A 23234-nucleotide genomic window follows, 5' to 3' on the forward strand; every position below is an offset into this window, starting at 1 on the left:
CTACAAGGTCAAAATCTGTCTCCGATTTCTGTATCACATACTGCTCTACACAGCCCCCACCTTCTCCTCACTCTGAAGCTGTCAAAGACAAAAAGACTACTCAATTCCATAAAAACTGCAATAATTCGCCCAATTGAAAAATTATTTTTATATACAATTTGCTCTCAGGGGGTCATAATCTTACCGACTTGACCCAGCACATTGGCTCACTGGACCACCAAGAACACAAACCTGTATTCTTGAACAATTTGCAAATTCGAAATACCCACAATTCTTTTTTCAAGCTAAACTTTTCACTAATTATTTTTTCGTTAACACTTTGTACATTAGGGGTGTCATCAAATCACAGGTGTTGCTATTACCCTAGCTACACCCCTCTCAAGTCCCTTTTAACAACGTAATCAAATGTTGGACCATGAAAACACCAGCTATGCGCTGTTCGTTTGGTGGGAGGTTCAAGAACCTTTGGACTACTATATCATTATTATATGTATCGTGGTACTTGCGGTGGCACTCTAACTGGTCTTTCTACTGGGGCCACTCTTGCTAGGTCCTCTGAAAGGACGGGATAAATACCAGCAACGTCAGTATTTCTTCCTCTGTCAGCCTGCACTCATTTCACCTGCTCCACTTCCTCCTGTAACATCTTTTCCTTGGCTTTTCCAGACTCCAGTCTACTTCTCTCTGCTTCGTGAAACACTTACTCTGTCCTCCTATGTGACTCCTTGCGCCAAAACTCAATGGCATCCTTCCGAGCTGGTCTACATTTTCTCTTTCATAAGAGTGTTTCGTTGTCTGTCTACTTGTTCTGCTTTTACTCGGATACCTTCCTCAACTAATACGTTTTCTCGGGCTTTGTCTGAATCCTCCCTACTTTCTCTTCTTTTCTGAGCGCTTTCTCTGTGCGTCTATGCAATTCTTTACGCCATAATTCAATGGCATTTTTCTGTGACTGTCTGGCTGTCTTTTTCCATAATTCTTCTTCTACTCTCATGATACAATCTGCATCCCATGTCCCAACTGCGGGCCACCTCTGACTTTCGGCTAGATCCTTGGTGTAGTCCACCCATAAATCAAGAAATAATACGGCATCTAGGCCATGCTTATGGTACATAAAGTACCCTGGGGTGTCCCTAGGTGGAATGGGAACAGCTTCCTCGAGTACCCCTTTCTAGTTTTGATCTGTCTTAATTTTGAAAAGAACGGCATCTTTAAACTTTGCTACTTGATTTTGAACACAATAAATTACAATAAACACAATAATGAACACTCATTCATACCACAATTTTTAAAACATTTTAAAACATTTAACATTTAACATTTAACGAACGATGATAACTAATAGGAAACTAGTTACTGACATAATACTAACACTAGAGAATACTGAATTATATGCAAGACATACTAGATATACTGCTAAACAGTACAGATACACTGCTGAAACAGTGCAGACCGGATTTGTGTACCCAAACCCGTCTTGACCGGCACAACCTAATGTGCACGTCTAACTGCCTCCCCAGCAACGGTACTCACCGGGTAGCACGGAACGGAAGGCCTCGGAACTGAACTGGACTAGACCAAACTGGACTGGACTGGACTCGACTCGTGACTTGGATACTTCGGAACTTCGGAATCTGGTGGGCCTCTGTATACCTCGGACACAGCTCTCTCGCAGGTGGGCTCTGGGTAGGATAAACTGCGTTCCTCACCGCCTCGTATGGATGCCTGGTCGCAGTCTGTCCCCTTCGTTGGCCTGAGGGAGTTGGCGGGAAGACCAGCGACGTGCGCGCTTGAAGTCCGTCACGGCTATGGAAGGGGGCAAAACTGGACCTTCATCTCCGGCGTGTGGGGAAAGAGATGTAACTGTTCGGGCGCCATTATGTGGTAAATAAAATATTACGCTCTATGTATTTCAGAATATCAATAGGATCATGCATAAAGCAAGAGGCTGAGTCTGTGGTATCAGGTTCTAAAAGGGCTTTATTCCAATAACTCGAGTCAAAGGGTGGGGGTACGGTCCGTACATACACGGGTGGGGTGGGGGTACGGTCCGTACATACATGGGTGGTGGTACGGTCCGTACATTCACGGGTGGGGAGTTGGTACGCTCCATGCATACATGGGTGGGGGTACGCTCCATGCATACACTGTTGGGGGTTTGGCGCGTACATCTGCGGCCGGGGGGCGTTTTGCGCGTACATGCGGGGTCTGCGGTGGGGTGTTCGGTGCGTGTGCGGGCACGTGTCTCCATGCTTGCTATGGGAGTACGGTCCGTACGGTGTTATTTCCATACAGTTGTGAAATCGAAAGGACGGGAGTGATTGTACTTGCGCGGTCGGACTTCATTTTTCCGATTCGTACGGTAAATCGTCCGGGGATGTGTCGGACACAATTTCCGACCCGAGGACGTGTGGGGAAATTTTCCGGATGTGATTCGTATGGAGTTTTTCCCATGCGAATCGCACTTGGCAGTTTGTACGCTACTTGTACGATTCAGACGGAAAAAAGTCCAGATTCAATTCGGACGGGGGAAATTTTTCCAGGATCCGAATCGGCACCTTTATGCCTTCTGTGTATACCAAAAGTAGTAAGTTTTGGATTTTATCTCAGATTAGTTCTGTGAATTGGCCCCTAATTTGGGTTGCCGAATTCCTTAGCCATTGCTTTTGCGGTGATGATAAGCTGGGACATTCACTTGTGGTAAATAAAATATTACGCTCTATGTATTTCAGAATATCAATAGGATCATGCATAAAGCAAGAGGCTGAGTCTGTGGTATCAGGTTCTAAAAGGGCTTTATTCCAATAACTCGAGTCAAAGGGAGAATATTACCATCACCAAAAAAGGATCTGGAAAGGGACTCAAAAGTATTCTCAATATTCTCAAAACATTATTCACAGAGTACAGTATATATACATTTCTCAATTGTACGTAAGCAAAAGAGCAAGAGAGAATGAGATAAGAGCATGTGGGCGTGTAAGTAGGCGTGAAGGTGGGCGTCCATGTGGGCGTCCACTTGATGATAATGGGTAATTTGTCATGTGTGCGTGGATACCTGGAGGGGGTTGCGTGATCTGCTGGAATTGTACTGGAACTTTGCCTTACTTGTGCTCAACTCGAGCATGACGTGTAACTGACGTGGGGAGGGTTGCTATGCAACCGAACAAGTCTGGAAGTGAGGCCTTCAGTTAGTGAGGCCTTCAGTGTCAAGACGACCAGCACATCTTGTATTATCTGATATCCGATGTCTGGAGCAGGGACTGATTTGTGACATAGGTTGCTCATCACCAAGAGCCGATGTGGCATCTATTTCTTCATTTACTTCATTTACTGCAGAAGCCTTACATGGGGGCTATGGGCTTTTTACTGACGTGAGCTTTGCAATCTCACAAAGAGAGACAGTAGGGCTGGGCTCCCTCCTTGCAGATGGGTCGCGTTCATTCCTCCTTCACCAGGCAAGAATGTGGTTTCAGTAAGAGTAAGCAGATAACCGTGCTCAATACTGTCTCGACACCTCGGTCGGGGCCCCTTTGGCTGAGGCCCAAGTGTGCAAGGCCAAGGATACGTAGCTGTAGCTTTCAGAGCGTTCTGAGGCATGAAACCTCTTTTTGGCTCTGGCAGAGCCATAAACATGAGCTTCATGAAAATGCAGGAAAACATGATGAAAAACGTGTAGGCCTCAATACAGATTTGTCGTTTCTCTCATGGGAGACTGGATGATGGCAGGCCACGTTATAGCATAAGCATCATGATAGAAAGGCCATGGAGGGGAAATACATAGGTTACATGTATGTGCACATAAGCGTTCGGGGGGGGCACATGGGGACACATAGGCCTCATAGATTTTTATTTTCCTCACACTGATTAATTCCAGTGTAGGCTTTCCTCAAGAGCTTTTGAAATTATATATTTTTGCAAATACAGTGTGTTAGACGGCGATCTCAGGAGAGCCCGGAAGGGGTCCTGACTACCCTGAGACCCACCCTCAAAGTATCGTAGCCGGGCACTGGCGGGAGACTCCCCAAGGGGAGGAATCTCGTAGCTAGGATCGTACTTCTGGCACCACACGACACAGAGTAACCACACCGGTTATTCTCAGAAACAATCTTTATCAAGTAGGTTATCACGGCAAATATGTACAAGATGTGCACAGGCTCAAGAGTCTCGGAAAGGTAGGGGGGTAGCGGGACAGTCTTTGGCAATAGTTCAAGCAGGGACGTATCCGGCGCGCAGCTCACAATCCTCGAGCCGGGGGATACGGGGTCGTAGTCGGGGTCCGGCGGGACCGTGAGAGTCTGGGGGAGCCGCGAGTCACTCAGCAGGCTTAGGCACAAGTTCGGAGATGTTACGATCTTCCAGGAGCCGCGAGTCACTCAGCAGGCTTAGGCACAAGTTCGGAGATGTTACGTTCTTCCAGGAGCCGCGAGTCACTCAGCAGGCTTAGACACAGGTTCAGAGGTGTTACGATCTTCCAGGAGCCGCGAGTCACTCAGCAGGCTTAGGCACAGGTTCAGAGGTGTTACGATCTTCCAGGAGCCGCGAGTCACTCAGCAGGCTTGGACACAGGTTCAGAGGTGTTACGATCTTCCAGGAGCCGCGAGTCACTCAGCAGGCTTACGTTGTTCCAGCGTCGAATCTGCCGGACCGACCCAGAGCACCCCTTGTTATAGGTCGCCCCCTCTTTGATGTCCGGGGCCGGTGGAGGCAGGGGTCTTGTCACCTGGGGGCCGCTTGTCGGGGTTTCCTGCTATTGTCTTTTGATCTCGTTCAGGGCCGGGGCGGGAGGAGTCCCAGACACCCAGCAGGCGTGGAGCCAGCTCTCAGGGAGGCCGGAGGGCCGATCGAAACCCATCGTCCCAGGGGAGTCCAGAGGAAGTGTGATGTCCTCCAGCCGGAGTGGCGCCGCTAGGCCAGGGTCGCGCTGGGGCCGGGCGGCCATCTTGACGCATGAAGTGGGCATGCGGGCCCGGGGTGGCCGAAAGGAGAGAGGCCATGGACGAGGATGTCCGGGCCGGGTGCGGGTGTTCTGGTAGGAAGGACCGGCTGGGCCGGGTGGTTGGGGCTGCAGGTACCAGGTTTCGGCGGTGCGGGTGCACGGAGGGCCGTTCTGCGAGGCCGGGTCCAACACGCGTCCCCCCCAGCTGAAAGCCGGAGAGAACTGCCCATCATCTTGGGGGTTCTCTTCGCTGAGGCGGAAGAACCGGGAGAGGCCGTCAGCGTTGGCGTGGTCCGTACCAGGGCGGTGTTCTACGGTGAAATCCATCCCCTGGAGGGAGATTGACCACCGCAGTAGCTTGGGGTTTTCCCCTCGCATCTGCATGAGCCACCGCAATGGCCGATGGTCAGTTTGGACTCTGAAATGCGTGCCGAACAGGTAGGGTCGTAGCTTTTTGAGTGCCCAGACCACGGCAAAGGCTTCGCGCTCTATGGTGCTCCACCTCTGCTCTCGGGGCAGCAGCCGCCGACTGAGGAAGGCGACGGGCTGGTCTAGGCCTTGGTCATTCACTTGGGACAGGACGGCCCCAATGCCATGTTCGGAGGCATCGGTCTGGACTAGGAACTCCTTGGCATAGTCGGGAGCCTGGAGGACGGGAGCAGTGCACATGGCCTTTTTTAGAGCATCGAAAGCCTCCTGGCAGGCAGCCGTCCACTGCACCTTTTTTGGCTGTTTTTTAGATGTGAGTTCGGTGAGAGGGCCGACCAGGCTGCCATATCCCCGGATGAAGCGTCGGTAGTATCCTGTGAGTCCCAGGAAGGCTCGGACCTCCGTCTGGGTGATGGGTGGTTCCCAGGCCAGGATGGCATCGATCTTTGGCTGTAGAGGGGCTACCTGGCCGCTTCCGACCCGGTGCCCCAGGTAGACTACGGAGCCTTGCCCGATCTGGCACTTGCTAGCTTTTACTGTGAGGCCTGCCTGGCGCAGGGCGGTTAGCACCCTCCGGAGGTGCTGGAGGTGCTCACTCCACTCTGAACTGAAGACGGCGATATCGTCTAGATATGCCGCGCTGAACGGTTCCAACCCGGCCAGGACCTTATTCACCAGTCGCTGGAAAGTGGCCAGGGCATTTTTCATCCCGAAGGGCATCACGCGGAAGCGGTAGTGCCCGTCGGGGGTGGAGAAAGCAGACCGCTCCTTGGCCCCTTCGGTGAGCGCAATCTGCCAGTATCCGCAGGTGAGGTCGAATGTGCTGAGGAACCGGGCTGCCCCTAGTCGGTCAATGAGTTCGTCGGCTCGTGGAATGGGGTGGGCATCGGCTCGGGTAACGTCATTGAGCCCCCGGTAATCCACGCAGAATCGGAGCTCGGGGGCGACACCGGGGGCCGCTGCTTTCGGGACCAGGACCACGGGGCTGGCCCAGGGACTGTCAGAGGGCTCAATCACCCCCAGGGTCAGCATCTTCGAAACTTCATCTTGAATGCAGGACCGGACCCGGTCAGGAACCCGGTAGGCTCGGTGTCTCACCGGCGGGCTGTCCCCGGTGTCCACGTCATGAACACACCAGTTGGTGACCCGGGGGGTCAGAGAGAAGAGGTCGGCAAATTGTCTTAGGAGCTGGCGGCAGTCCGCGTGTTGCTGGGCAGTGAGGGCTGGGGAAAGGTTCACTCCCTCTACGGAGCCATCCCGCTCCTTGACACACAGGAGGTCCGGGAGGGGATCCGACTCATCTTCGGCCCCGTCATCGGTGGCCAGCAGGAGGCTCAGTTCTGTCCGCACGAAGTGAGGCTTGAGTCGGTTCACATGCAGGACCCGGAGTGGGTCCCGGGGCGACTGGACGTCCACCAAGTACGTAACTGGACTCTTCCGCTCAACCACCTTGTAAGGCCCAGTCCATCGGTCCTGGAGGGCGCCAGGCTTCACGGGGGCCATGACCCACACCCGCTGGCCCGGCTGGAACTCAACCAGAGTGGCATTCTGGTCGTACCAGCGGTTCATCTCTTCTTGACTCGCCTCCAGGTTGGCCTCGGCCAGTTCTCGGAACTTCCTGGTCTGGTTCCGGAGGGCCAAGACATATTGGAACACATCTCGGGGGGTGGTCTGGGGTGCCGCCTCCCACTCTTCCTTTACCAAACTGAGGGGACCTCGGACGGGGTGCCCATAGAGTAACTCAAACGGGCTGAATCCTAGGGACTTCTGGGGGACCTCTCTATACGCGAACAATAGGCAAGGGAGCAGGACGTCCCACTTCCGCCGGAGGGGCTCTTCTAGGCCAGCGATCATCCCTTTCAAAGTCCTATTAAACCTTTCTACTAGGCCGTTTCCTTGGGGATGGTACGGGGTGGTGAACTTATAGGACACCCCACATTGTTGCCACAGGGACGTCATATACCTTGAGATAAAATTAGTGCCGCGATCGCTCACGACCTCGCGGGGAAACCCTACCCTGGAAAAGATCCCCATCAGGGCCCGGCCCACCACAGGGGCCGTAATGGTGCGCAGGGGGATAGCCTCCGGATAGCGGGTGGCGTGGTCCACTAGGACCAAGATAAAACGGTGGCCTTGGGAGGTGGGGGGGTCCAGTGGTCCCACGATGTCGATCCCGACCCGTTCGAAGGGGGTACTGACGACCGGGAAGGGTTGGAGGGGAGCCTTGAGTTTCCCTCCACTCTTTCCACTAGCCTGGCACGTGGGGCAGGACTTGCAATGGGCCTCTACCGCTGCTCTCATCTTAGGCCAGTAAAAATGGGTCACAAGACGGTTGTAAGTCTTGTCCTGTCCCAGGTGACCGGCGAGGGGGACGTCGTGGGCTAAACCCAGGAGGAACTCTCGGAAGCGGAGGGGTACCACCAGTACTCGCCCAGATCCCAGCTCCACCGACCTCTGCTCACTGTACAGGATGCTATTCTCCCAATAGATTCGGTGCGTCCCGGTCTGGTCACCTGCGGCTTGGCCCTCGGCTTGGCGCCGCAGCCCGACCAGGGAAGGACAAGTGGCTTGCTCCCTGCAAAACTCCTCCCGAGTGGGTCCGCCCTCGTGGCGCCATTGGGCCAACCCGGGTAGATCGCCTAACTCAGGGACCGGGTCAGGGTCGGATGGGGTGGGTTCCTCGCTAGCGACGGACCCTTCTGATGGGGGGACGGAAGGACCCTCGGCGGGGACTGTTCCGATCTCTTCGATCGGGGTGCTCTCGACTTCTCTCTGGGGAGTGAGTCGGGCGGACATAGATCGGGTGGTGGCGCACACCCACTCGGGGAGCCCCATCATTCCCAGGTGGGCCTTACGCTCTACGTGCTTCCATGGGGAACTCTCTAGGTCGTTCCCTAAAAGGCAGTCGACCGGCTGGGAGGTTCTCACGGCCACCTTGAGTTTGCCTATCACCCCTCCCCACTCGAATGGCACCAGGGCTACCTGGCACATGCTCTCTCTATTGTCTGCGGATATTACAGGGCAAAAGACGTTGGGGAGGATCTGCTCTTCGGGGACTAGGTGCCTGAGGACACCGGTGATACTGGCCCCGGTGTCTCGCAGGGCCTCTACCTGGTGGCCATTGATTTTGACAAGCTGCCCATACTTCTGGGTGTTGGAGGGGAGGAGGCTACCAGGGATCATCTCCCTATCTCCCAGGGATACTAGGGCCATTGCTGCGGGTTCCCACTCTTCAGCTTCCTCCACCCCCTCCCCCAGGGCTACGTTGGCTATCTGTCTCGTCGGGGGGACTTGGGTGGCCATGGGGCACTCTGGGTCATTGGCGTAGTGCCCGGGTTTCTGGCAGCGAAAACAGGTGACGGTCACCCGGTGTCCCCGTTTCCCAGGGGGCCCGGTTACTGGTGGAGGGGGCGCCGGGAAAGGTGGAGGTGGTGTCTTCGGGGGGCTAGGCTGGGACTCTCTCGGCCCTCCCTGGTTCCCTCCTCCTCTCTGGCGGGGTGGTCCCTGACTGGTTCGGGGGTACTCTCCTACCATGCCCCGGGAGACCCGGGTGTTGGTCCAGCGGTCGGCCTCCACAGCCAGCTTCCGGGGATCTGTGAGCTTACTGTCCAGCAGATGCTGACGTAGTTCTACGAAGCAGTTCGCAGCTAGATGTTCCCACAACATGAGGTCAGTGAGTTCGGCCAGGGTGGTGACCTTGCTGCCCTTGGTCCACCCATCGAAGGCCCGACTGAAAAAGTTTACATATTCCACCCAGGTGGTGCCCGGGATCTTCCTGCAGTCCCGGAACCGTTGACGGTACATTTCTGGGGTGAGGCCGTATCTTGTGAGTAGAGCCTCTTTCATGTGGCTGTAGGAGGTCTGCAGGGAGAGGGGTAGGTCGAGCAGGGTGTCCCTTCCTTCGCTCAGAAACCGCCCCCACAGCCCCGCCCCCCAGTCCTTCTGCGGGATCCGATGGGAGGTCATGGCGACCTCGTAGGCCCGAAACCATTGCTGAATGTCATCGTTTTTATAATATTCCTTGACCACATCCTTCGGGATGTGGACCTTCTGTTCCGCTGGGGAGGCCGTCTCTTGGTTACTTGGGGGCCTCCCTTCCTCGTTTCGGGCCTTGAGCTCGAGTTCCTTTAAGCTGCGTTCGTGCTCCAGCTGGAGCTTTCTTCCTTCGTGCTCCCGTTGGAGCTTTTTCTCCTCCAGCTCACCTTGTACACGCATTTGTTCTACCGCTAGCTTTTTTTCCACTAACTTCAATTCGCCCTCAATTTTGAGTTTGGCCAGCTCTAGTTCATGATTGCGGCTTCTCTCTCGGTCCGCGAGTTCTTCTGGGGAGAAGCCCCCGTCTGGTACGCCTCCTCGCACCTGATTGCTGCTGCTTTCACTTTGGGGGGGTTCGGTTTCGTCGGGGCGCTCCCCCGTGCCTTCCGGGCGGGAGGCCCCGGTCTCCACCCAAGTTTTCAGTGCTTTCTGCAAATCTTCCTTCGTGTTGAGACCAGTGGTAGCGATTTTAAGTTCTTTGCAAAATTGCTTCAGCTCCTTGTGTGTATATTCTTCTAGATGCTCCACCTGGAACACCCTGTTGGCGTTGGTTTCTGCGGGGCTCATGGTGCTTCCTTCTGCCATCCCTGTCGGTAGTGCGTCTGTTGTTCACGGTACGATCTCTAGGTGATGGGCCCGAATCCCGTCGCTTGCCACCAATGTTAGACGGCGATCTCAGGAGAGCCCGGAAGGGGTCCTGACTACCCTGAGACCCACCCTCAAAGTATCGTAGCCGGGCACTGGCGGGAGACTCCCCAAGGGGAGGAATCTCGTAGCTAGGATCGTACTTCTGGCACCACACGACACAGAGTAACCACACCGGTTATTCTCAGAAACAATCTTTATCAAGTAGGTTATCACGGCAAATATGTACAAGATGTGCACAGGCTCAAGAGTCTCGGAAAGGTAGGGGGGTAGCGGGACAGTCTTTGGCAATAGTTCAAGCAGGGACGTATCCGGCGCGCAGCTCACAATCCTCGAGCCGGGGGATACGGGGTCGTAGTCGGGGTCCGGCGGGACCGTGAGAGTCTGGGGGAGCCGCGAGTCACTCAGCAGGCTTAGGCACAAGTTCGGAGATGTTACGATCTTCCAGGAGCCGCGAGTCACTCAGCAGGCTTAGGCACAAGTTCGGAGATGTTACGTTCTTCCAGGAGCCGCGAGTCACTCAGCAGGCTTAGACACAGGTTCAGAGGTGTTACGATCTTCCAGGAGCCGCGAGTCACTCAGCAGGCTTAGGCACAGGTTCAGAGGTGTTACGATCTTCCAGGAGCCGCGAGTCACTCAGCAGGCTTGGACACAGGTTCAGAGGTGTTACGATCTTCCAGGAGCCGCGAGTCACTCAGCAGGCTTACGTTGTTCCAGCGTCGAATCTGCCGGACCGACCCAGAGCACCCCTTGTTATAGGTCGCCCCCTCTTTGATGTCCGGGGCCGGTGGAGGCAGGGGTCTTGTCACCTGGGGGCCGCTTGTCGGGGTTTCCTGCTATTGTCTTTTGATCTCGTTCAGGGCCGGGGCGGGAGGAGTCCCAGACACCCAGCAGGCGTGGAGCCAGCTCTCAGGGAGGCCGGAGGGCCGATCGAAACCCATCGTCCCAGGGGAGTCCAGAGGTGCGATAGAAACTGCTCCTCCCTCTCTCATCCCCCTGGAAGTGTGATGTCCTCCAGCCGGAGTGGCGCCGCTAGGCCAGGGTCGCGCTGGGGCCGGGCGGCCATCTTGACGCATGAAGTGGGCATGCGGGCCCGGGGTGGCCGAAAGGAGAGAGGCCATGGACGAGGATGTCCGGGCCGGGTGCGGGTGTTCTGGTAGGAAGGACCGGCTGGGCCGGGTGGTTGGGGCTGCAGGTACCAGGTTTCGGCGGTGCGGGTGCACGGAGGGCCGTTCTGCGAGGCCGGGTCCAACACAGTGACATATATTTCCTTCCATAGAAAGTATACTTATGCATTTAAACATTTAAACTTTGTGGTAACTCTCAGATTTGAGCAGTTGAGATTTATTGGATTTCCACTATGAGTTGCAACGGGGGCGCTAGCATGCATTCCTCCAGCAGCACGTATCAGTCACTTTTGTACTCGTAGTACCAAGGATTTCAATCATGTGATATTTTTCTTTTAGGCCTTATGAATACAGCATAGAGCCTTTTTATTTCCAATATTTTAAAATATATTGTTAAACGTTCAAAGGAGGCTTCGGCGTTTATGTAACTCCAATAAATGGGCAAGTATGCTACAGTATTTTTAAATGTTTTAAAAGTTTTTGTCCAGATTTACTGTGTTTTCAATGGTATACAGACAGAATATCGAGATAGAAATATCGTGACATAGAAATATTGACAGCAAGAAGATCGTGGTGAAGAATATCGACTTCAAGGTAAGACATATCGTTTTTTTAAATATCGAAGTTAATAATATCATTTGCAAAAATGTTGTTGTTCAAAATATTGATTTTTTAATTGGTGTTATGTATTTTAGTATGTATTTTAAATGTATGTGATCTAATTTTTTTGTATAAGTATTGTTTTCGTTTTTTTAATATATGTGTTACATTTTCAGCAGTTATCAATTTTATTTTAATTACATTTTGTTTTTTTAGTTCCGTAGCAGGTTGTGGGTTTATAGGGGAATAGGGTGGGAAGTAATTTAATTATAATAAATTAATGATTATTTTTTATTTAGTAATATTTATTTAATTTAGATTATATAGTGTTCATTGTGGGAAGTAATTTATTCTGAATTAATTATTAATTCGTTGTTAATTAATATTAAGTAAATAATTGGTAATGGATTATGGTAAATGTATTATTTCTTTAGGAGAGGGTTGTGGGGTTTATAAGGGTAAAGATTGGGAAGTAATTTAATTATCATAAATTATGTTTTTTTAAAATGTATTAATATTTCTATAATTTAGATTTAATATTGCTAATTGTAGGAAGTAATTTATTATTAAGTTATTATTAATTGTTTGTTAATTATTATTAATTCATTAATTGGTAATTAATTATGTTAATTGTGTCATTTGTTTAGGAGCGGGTTGTGGGGTTTATAGGGGTAAAGGGTGGGTAGTCATTTATTTTTAATTAATTAATAATTATTTGTAGATGTATGCTAATTAATTATTTAAAATGTAAACATGGTAATTGTGTAATTAATTTAGGTGTGAGTTTTGGGGTTTATAGTGGTAAAGGGTGGGAAGTAATTTATTTTTAATTAATTATTAAGTAGTTGTTAATTGATATGCCTTTTTTATTTTTAAATTAATTATGGAAATTGTGTAATGATTTTTAGGTGTGAGTTGTGGGATTTATAGGGGTAGAGGGTGGAAAGTAATTTATGTTTAATTAATTAATAATTATTTGAAAATGAATATTAATTTATCAATTGATAATTAATTAGGGTAATTTTTTTTGTGTGTTAGTTTTGGTTTATAGGGGTAATGTTTGGGGAGTAAATTCATTTTTATCGGTTTTAGTTTTTTTTTAAATTAATAATATTTTTTTAATTTAGATGTGTGTTGTGAATTGTGTGGTGTTATAGGGTAGGTAATAAATTAGATTAAATTTATGCAATAATTGATGATTTGTTTATAAATAATTTCTAATTGAAAAAAGTTATTTGTTTGTTAATTATTTTTAAATGTATTTAATATAATATTTCTTGGTATTTGTCATTTATATTTAACATTATAATATGTTTATATTTTTTAGATTTTCTTAATATTTTTTATATATTTTTGATTTTATTTTAATTTTTAATATTTTGTGTTGGTGATATTTTGTTTGTTTTTAATCTTGAACTGACTGGAGTAGGAAAATTAATTTTTGCCACTCTGCTATCCAACACATTCCCTATTGTTGCACTAACTGGAGTGGAAATAGTATTTTTTACCCCTCCACTATCCAACACTTTCTCTACTGTTGCACTCACTGGAGTGGGAATAGTAATTTTTACCCCTCCGCTATGCAACACTTTCCCTACTGTTGCACTCACTGGAGTAGGAATAGTCATTTTTGTTCCTCCGCTATCCAACACTTTCCCTACTGTTGCACTGACTGGAGTGGGAATAGTCATTTTTACCCCTCCCCTATCCAACACTTCCCCTACTGTTGCACTCACTGGAGTGGAAATAGTAGTTTTTACCCCTCCAATAACCAACACTTTCCCTACTGTTGCACTTAATGGGGTGGGGATAGTATTTTTTACCCCTCCGCTATCCAACACTTTTCCTACTGTTGCACTCAGTGGAGTGGGTTTAGTAATTTGTATTCCTCCGCTATCCAACACTTTACCTACTGTTGCACTCACTGAAGTGGAACATTTAAGTTTAAAGATTTTTAAATAGTTTAATATTTTAATTTAAAATATAACTTTTTGCAACTTACACATCCTACAGTAAGAGACAACTACATTCAATCAGCAGAACATAACATAACAAGGTATCACGATCTTTATTATTTTAGGCCTCAACTGAGCTCAACACAACATTGATTAACAACTCATGCATGTCACAAACCTATATTACTAAATTCAGTGAGTAGTTTGGCGACTATAGGTAGGACAGCCTTCTTGTCCACATTGGGTGCTTAATAAGCGCCATCAATGCTTGTGACATTGAGGGGTCTATAACGATCACCCGCCACTGTAATAGCAAAAGCCCGCCATATGTGCGGCGGTCCCGTGATGCAGATTAGGTTGCGCCCACCACACAGGTGGGTGCATCCAGCATTTTTCACATTGCGGCGGACGGTGCTTTCAGCAGCACCCGCCACAATGTAAAAAAGGCATGTTGTGCATTTGCATGCACAACGTGGCAGGCACCGCGCCGTGCCTGCCACGTTTTGCATGCAAATGCAGGGGGTACCATAGGTACCCCTATGTGCACCCCCCAACACCCTGGGGGCTCCCAACGGGCCCCCTCATGCAGACACCGCATTCCTTTCCATGGTGGCAACGCCGCCATGCAAAGGCCCATCCCCGCCTGCATTATAATATGGATGGCGGTGTCTTGCAGACAACGCCACCATAGTATACCTCTTTTCTGCTCGGTCAACTCGTCCTCCCCGCCATCGTAATATGGCGGGGGGGAAATAGTAGGCGGGCGAGGAGGAATGGTGGGCGGATCACCACCGCTATACGGGCGGTGGCGATCTACCAGCTATTGTAATAGAGCCCTAAATGTCTCCACTTTTGATAAAGCATACCTACCCTCCATTCTGGGAATGGGGGAATGGAGCCAGTTTTTTAAAATGTATTTTATTTTATTTTATTTGATTTTATATAGCGCGAACATTACCCGAAGGTGTCAGAGTGCTTTACAAAAGAACCAGTTGCGTTACATACGGACTTTGCATTACATGAGTTACATAAGAGATATAAACTGAAACAATTGCAAATGTACAAGTTGTGAAGTCATTCAAAGAAGAGATACAAACAGATAAACTCTAAAATCACATAGGAATGGTTGTAAGTACCAAGGTCTACTACATATACTAGTGGTTAGAGTTATATATAAATATATATATACAAATTGCAAATTCACTAAGGAAACATTTTAACCGCGATTAGGCTTGGACAATTATAAATTACATATTTACAGAGCAAGAAATTCTTGCCATCGTTCAGCCAGGTGTTCAGGTGGTGTTACACTCAAGGGTGGTGGTTTTGGGTCTGGAGGGATCCCCGAGTTGGAGATGTCCATAGGGGTAGAAGGCCGGATGGTGGTGGGGGAAGCAGCATGCTGGATCCCTGGGCTGATCTTGAGGTCATGCTGGGCTCCATCTTGTGGATAGAGGAGGGTGCTCAAGGGCAGGTGTACCTGTGCCACGAAGTCAGGTCTCCCGTTTGGGTCAAGCACCCACAGTGAGGCCCCCGCAGGCCCAGCGCGCCAAACCCGCATATAGGCATTGTAAGCGGCGGGCGCCATGTTTAACTCAGGCAGATTGTGTCTGGGCACCCCCGCTGCACTTCTCAGAACAAGCATTGCAAATGCTTGTTTCCTTGAGGCGTCAGATTCAACAGTCTGCTCCTCACAAGGAGGCTTGGAAAACATGTGGACCAGCGGCGGCTGCCCAGACAGTCGTTTCCCAGAGGCAGTGACTGTCAGGCTCGCTTGAAATTTACCTTTGTATGTGCAATGCTCCTAAGTGCTCTCTTCCCATTACTCAGACCCCCCACACGCCGCCACTCCTTCTCCCCAGCATAGGATCTCAAAAACCTACTCTGGACCACTTAGCTCATCCAATCTCAAATTAGATTTTTCCAACTCTAGTGTCAACAAGTGGATTTCCAGAATAAGGACAATGTCTGGATATTTACAATCCAAGGAATACAACACCTTCTTTATTTTATTGTATCTGGATAGGCAATTTACATTCTGGGAGACTGTTTTCACAAGGGTGTTTTGTCAAGGTGTATAATGCTACATATATCCCAGATATCCCTTATTCATTGAAGGAGGCAGGTGAGTCTAGTGGTGTAGAGGACCCCAGCTAATTCGCTTGCGGGCAGTAGGAGTGTAGCTCATTAATTATAAGAGTGAAAGCCAATGCTGTTGCACTCTGGCGATTTAAAAAAAAAACAAATCTCTGTCCTTTGTTTTTTAATATAACCTCATACTGCACTCAGCATTTTATTTGCACTTTGTGGTAATGTGCGCTCTCATCTCGGTCCACCGCAGGGCTTCTACCCTGATTGTTGTGGAGGGTGTGGGCGTGTTCTCGCTTTCCTTGATTGCTATCAGCTGCTCAGGCTTGGGGGAGGCAGGGCTTCTACCCTGATTGTTGTGGAGGGTGTGGACGTGTGCACGCTTTCCTTGATTGCTATCAGCTGCTCAGGCTTGGGGGAGGCAGCCCTCTGATCGTCACGTGACCTAGAGCTCCTCTCTACTTAAATCCAATGCCACTTCTCCCGCGCAGCGGACGTGCGCAGTACTTGAAGGGTGATATCCTGACAGTAAAGCGGAGGCTTGCTGCTGTCTAATTGATGCGCTCTGGCGATTAAAAAAAAAACAAACGAATCTCTGTCCTTTGTTTTTTAATATAACCTCATACTTCACTCAGCATTTAATTTGCACTTTGTGGTAATTCGCGCTCTCACCTCGGTCCACCGCAGGGCTTCTACCCTGATTGTTGTGGAGGGTGTGGGCGTGTGCACGCTTTCCTTGATTGCTATCAGCTGCTCAGGCTTGGGGGAAGCGGCGCTCTGACGGTCATGTGACCTAGAGCTCCTCTCTACTTAAATCCAATGCCACTTCTCCCGCGCAGCAGAAGCGCGCAGCGGGCACGCCGCTGGCGTGCCGAAGGCGCGCCAAAGGCAAGCCCGTCTGCGCCCGTCCGCGCCCAAACGAGGCCGGGGGCCACGACCCCTGGTCAAAAGTGCATAAATCGACTGGATCTCTCTTCTAAACAACTCCTAGCTCTCCGCACCCCAGTTAACCCAAAATGCACCCGGTTCACTGCTGACAGCCTAGCTGTGAAGGTCTGTCCCTGCTGCAACTTTGCCCCTGTCACTTCACAGTCCCTCTGCCTCACCTCTCCTGGTACTGAATCCTACCCTCACTCGTCAGTCCGACCCATCAAAGATTTTACGTTCCTCAGTCTAAATTGCCGATCACTCCCCAAGCATAAAATGGAGATCCTTGACCTTCTTCTAGACGAACAACCTGACGCTTTGTTCCTCACAGAGACCTGGCTCCATGAGAGTGCCGGCCCTGATGTGGCAGCAGCACTACCTCCCAATTATGCCATCGTCAGGAAGGACAGAGTGAGCAAAAGTGGGGGGGGGGGATAGCCATCATCTTTAAAAATCTTTTTCAATGCAAATTTGATCCGTTAGACTTTCCCAACTGCGAAGCCGCCCTATTTAAAATATCCCTCAACCCCAATTTCACACTTTCCAGTGTTTTAGGTTACCGCCCGCCAGGAACCCCCACCAACTGGGCCTCATCCTTTCCCAACCTCATAACCCCTTTCCTTTTAAATTCCAAGAATTTCTCAGTCCTAGGCGACCTAAACCTACATCTTGACGATCCCCTTAATTCTACCTGCAGCAACTTCATTTCTGACCTCGCAGCTATGAATATTAACCTACTAAATACAGGCCCCACTCATAGTACCGGCCACCTGCTTGACCCCATCTTTTCGAGCCTTCCTCACATCCACTGTGCCCCGGCAACACCCATATGCTGGTCAGATCACTTTATATCCAAATTCTGCCTAACGCCCCTTTCTTCCCCTACCACTTTTTTCCCTTCCCTCAAGGTCCCCAAAAGAGACTGGAAACAACTGAATATAGGTATCCTCAACAAGCTCTTATGCGCCAACCCACCCACATCCGATTCTACGGTTGACGTACGTTCAGGAAACATATACGATTGGCTTTTAAATGCTCTTGACTCTTGCCTCCCCCTCAAAAATAAAAAAATAAATAACCACCGACCTCCAGCCCCTTGGTTTAACGAAGCTCTAAAGGCTGAGAAATCTAAATGTAAAGCCTTGGAACGGAGATGGAGGAGAGACTACACACCTTATTCCAAAGTTGTCTACAAAAAAGCATTAAAATTATACCACAACAACTGTAACTCCGCTAGGGCTAGCTTTGTCTCCAAAACCATCTCGGATGCCACTAACTGTTCAAGAACACTTTTTAGCCTAGTTAAAGAACTTGCCGGCTCTGAGACCCTAGCAAAACCTCTGCCTTTAACTAAACGTTAATGTGACGATCTTGCCCAATTTGTCACGGAAAAAATAGAGAAAATTTATTTTGAAATTGCTAACTCACATATAAGCAGAACCCCACAGTCTCAATCCATCATCTTACCCCAGACCTTACCCTTACCACACCTTACTGTCCCTCCCCAAACGGTTCCACAGCTAGTCTCTTGGCCCCCTCTTGACCTAGACTCCTTGATAACCATCCTTGGAAAGGTCAAATCCGGTTCCCCGAAGGATCCCCTGCCAATCTCCACACTAAAACAGCTGGACCTCTCTCATCTGTCCGTCATCCTGAATGCTCTAAATTCTTCCCTGCTCGAATCCACAGTCCCTGGGCATTGGAAACACGCCATGGTAACCCCTCATCTGAAAAAGCCCTCTGCCAACCCTAGTGTCCTCTCTAATTATAGGCCCATCTCACTCCTGCCTGCCTTCTCCAAAATTCTTGAGAGACACATTCACTCCCATCTCTCTCAGTTTGTCGAAACTCACAAAATCCTCCACCCCTCTCAATCCGGCTTTCGAACCGGATTCTCCACGGAAACCACACTATTGGGGGTCACAGAGAAGTTGTGCCATCATCTCGACACTGGGGACACAGTCGCACTGATATTGTTAGACCTTAGTGCGGCATTCAACACTATCTCCCATTCAGTCCTAATCAACACACTGAAGTCTTTGGGCATCTGCGGCTCAGCCTTGGACTGGATTATTTCTATTTTAACCGACCGCACTTTCCAGATCTTCTCTGTCACAGACACTTCCAACATTTACCCATCACCCTATGGTGTGCCCCAGGGCTCCATCCTTAGTCCTCTTCTTTTCAATTTATGTGTCAGGCCTCTAGCAGACATAGCAGAACAAGCAGGCCTAACTCTTTTTACGTATGCAGACGATTCCCAGATCATCTTTTCCCTCTCCAGTACTGACCCCGGCTCGACATCCCTTCTTCAGACAGGCCTAGGGAAAATTGCTACCTGGATGAACCGCAACCACCTGAAATTAAATGGTGATAAGACGGAAGTCCTCATCCTAGGCAGAAATAAAGATCTGTGGGGCCCACTACATTGGCCTGCTGAGATGGGCGCCCTCCCCAAACCCTCCAGTCATGTCCGTAATTTGGGGATAACTATCGATGATTCTCTAACCATGCACCATCAGGCAGTAAAGGTCACAGCTATCTGCTTTACCATCTTGTAATGACTTAGGAAGATCATCTGGATGCTCCCAGATGACACCCAGAAAACAGTGGTCCATGCCCTCATCACCTCTCGGCTGGACTATGGAAACATCCTTTACCTTGGCTCAAACAAAGCAGTGACTCGAAGACTGCAGTTAGTACAGAACACTGCAGCAAGATTACTTTGCAAGGTTCCCAAAGCCATCCTGATATCTGGCTACCTCCGTAACCTACACTGGCTCAGGGTGGAGACCCGCATTAAGTTTAAAACCCTGAGCTATATGTTCAAGATCAAAATGGGAATGGCGCCACAGTATCTTAACTCTCTTGTCCGTCCCTATGCCCCCACTCGCCATCTACGATCTACCACTCTCGGATATTTCACAGTACCTAGGTTCAAACTATCCACGATGGGGGGAAGATCTTTCACTTACCTAGGTCCTTCACTGTGAAACACCCTTCCTCTCGCCATACGCAAAGAGACTGTTTACACACGCTTCCGCAGATAACTCAAGACCTGGTTATTTAACCAGTAACTCCTTCTATTACTGCCTTCTATTAGCTACACCTAGTCCGCTTGGCATCGGGAAACCCTTTTTGGGTAGCTGTTGCACCCTATAAATTAAATAATAAATAAAATAAAATAAATAATAAATACTAAAATAGAAATAGCAAAGGTTGTGTGGAACTCATGTCTTACTAAATTGGGCTGTCAATACACCAGGCACGGGGCTGCTGGGGAAGCAAACTAGAACTACTCAGATGTGAAGAGGGGAGATTCTTTCAGAATATGTCCGTATGTGTAGTATTGTAGTCTGTATGCTGAATCCCAAAGCCACAGACCGAAAGCACGTTGGCCATGAGTGTGGTATTTGTAAACAAAAATGTGTGGGGAGATTAGGCAGCACACAGTAGGACTTCTGGGTAACTTCGGTGGGTGGGCAGTGAGCTGAGAATAGGACAGTATAAACCACATGTTGAGTTAGTCAAGAGTACACCCACAATTAACAACCCCTCTGGTCCCACTTAGGAATCAAACAAGCAAGCTGAGCCCCAATTGCAAGTATCATGTATTCAAGCAGTACACATCAAATAGATATAGACCCCTACGTATTCTTTAAGTTATATCATCAGTTTATATATAAGACATCAAAACTGTCAAGTATATCATGAAGATTCCAATAGTGTTCCTCAGGGTGTCCATCTGTTGTGGGGGCAAGTTTCAAGATGGCGCTAGATATCTCTCTGTTTTTCAACAGAGTTTCAAGGACTTGATGAAATAAGCCTTATTTGTGAGTGCTTACATGTGAAGACTTGGCTATGAATGGGGTCTCACTGCCGTGAAGACCAGGCGGATTACTAAAGTCGTGCCTGATGTTTCTCCTGCATAGGTTTTTCTGCTTCTGTATGCAGTGAAATTGAGTCATGGGTCACACAAGGCTTCAGAGTATCAGAGTTTATGTATTCAGTCATTTTTCGATGCAGAGTGATGCGCATAACTACTGGTTCTAGAAGACTGTACTTTATATCCCATTTCTTCACTATAGGATGTAATGCTACAAACATTCTACAAATGATATTTGTGTCATGGAAGTAGTTGATTGAGATACGTTTAGGACAGTGTTTAAAGTGAAACGGACCACACTTCTTTCTCACAGTGTGAAGGATCGCCTCTGCATGTTGTTTTTGTAGCAGGTAATCGAGTGTGCACACTGAGTATCAAACCTACAATATACGTGGGACAGAATATTGAGGGCAAAATATATAAAAATATCGACAGGTGAGTTAGTCGATATTTTGTACCCCTAACTCCACAAAGATTTACCTATGCATTAGATATATCTTCAAGGTACGTAGATGTGGATTTAGGAATAGTGATCATATACTTTCCTGTAGGAACTTAACTTTCGGTATTTGGTTCATCGATATTTTGTCCTTGATATTCTTGCATCTCCATATTGTTGGTGTCGATATTCAGTAGTACAACCTGCAGGCGATTATAGGGTGGAACATGGTGGTCGATGGCTGGATTCGGGATTGAAAACTGAGGGTTCCTTGAAATTCCAGGGATTTTGAGAAGTTCAGGAGCAGCAGTTGTGGTGCAAAATCGTGATGCAAATCATGTCCTCTCCCTTCTCTGGGAGCCTTTGAAGATAGATATTGCCCTGAAGTAAACAGTTTGACTAAAGAGCTCTGGTCAAAAGCAATTTCATAAATCAGAGGGAGAATAAGGGCTGCAGAGACTCCTGCCTACTTCACCAGTGCAGCTGTCCATGGCCAGATACTGGTTTAGCCATACACCGCGTTCTATTGTTTGCATGCATTCGTGGTATATTTTTACCACAAAAGGCATGTAATTAGGCAACGTGGAATGATAGCGTATATTCGGGAATTCTGCCTAACAAGTATAACGTGAAATTTCCAAAACTAAGCAATTCACACCAGTATAATTAAAATTTAGCTTAGACCTGCTTATAAGTCGTTTGCAAGTCTGTAATTTCGCTGGCTGCATTTTGCAAAGGTGGCATCTAACAAGACTACCATTATCTCAGAAGCTTAACCATCCAACTGCTGTTTGCGGCAAGACCCTTATTCCAAACCAGCCTGTGCTCCAAGCTGATCTGTTATTATCCCTGCAAAAAGCTTACATGTATTATTAAGCACTCTGTGACAGTGGTGTTTCAGAAGCAGCAGAACATCCTAAGAGCTACTGGAACAGGTTTCTAATCATTGAAGTTTAATCACACCAGGTAAGTAGCTTATCAATGGCATTCAATGTCATTTTTACATTGTGGTCGGAGTTATGATGTACATTTGCAGTACCACCTACAACAACTCGGATGATGTAAAAAGTGGTTATTTGAATTCTAGTGTGCCTATTAGATAAGGTGTCCCTGAACACCCTGTAGAACATATTAAGAATTAAGCGTAGTCCCTTTAATCAGATGAAGTAAACGTTGCTATTTAGACTCTGGTAATAGTGTATGAAACTAGGTAGGAACAAAGGGCCATATTATCAAGGAACGGCGATAACATTATCGCCGCTTTAGCGGCAGGAAAGCGGCGATAATGCGCTTGTAAATATGCCCTTGTGAATTCCCATAGAAGCCCAGGTTCACACCAGAACCTGGGCTTCTATGGGAATTCACAAGGGCATATTATCAAGCCCATTATCGCCGCTTTAGCGGCAGTTTCCTGCAGCTAAAGCTGCGAGAATGTTATCACCATTCCTGGATAATACGGCCCAAAGTGCCAAACAGCAGCGGGAGCCTTGAGTTACTCTCCTGGATCGTCTACAATGAAGTGAGATGTTGCTGGTTGGTGAATCGCATTGTGTGGAGATGTATTGGCCAGTTCCTGAAACACCTATAAAGTATGAGTAGTACTAATGGAGCACTCTTTTACATACTCGTGCATGCCTTTGGGAATCAGCCCCAAAACATTCACCTCCCTACTTGTAAAAGTGCAAAGTGAGCATGGTCCTTTCTATTTGTTCTAATTCTATATGAATATTCTCATTTTTTTCTCATTTCAGATGTATGTGACCAATTGACAAAGGCACATTAATGTTCGTAAAAGAGTACTACAGCAATATTATTTTACATGTGCTTTACGTACTCCAAAATGCCTTTGTAAATTGGCTCCTAGTGTTCTCTGAAGATGTGGGTCTTCTGCTCCTTTCTAATGTTCAGAAGAGTTGGAGCAGAAGGTTGGCATTTGTGCCTGTTTTAGTACTTCTGTTGGTGTGGAGCTGAAAGAGGATTATCTTCTCACAGAGCTGGTGCTCAGATTAACTAGAAAACTAGAAAAAGGGGAACTAACACGTGAATACAAGCGCTAATATTATTTGTGATTGCTATTTATGATTTTGTGCCCAATTGGAGTATCATGTGCACAGGCACTGGGTGAATCTGGGTGCCTGTTTCCAATTAATTTGTACTGCCTGCAGAA

This window comes from Triturus cristatus, chromosome 6 (assembly GCF_964204655.1).
Source record: "Triturus cristatus chromosome 6, aTriCri1.1, whole genome shotgun sequence".
Taxonomy (NCBI): domain Eukaryota; kingdom Metazoa; phylum Chordata; class Amphibia; order Caudata; family Salamandridae; genus Triturus; species Triturus cristatus.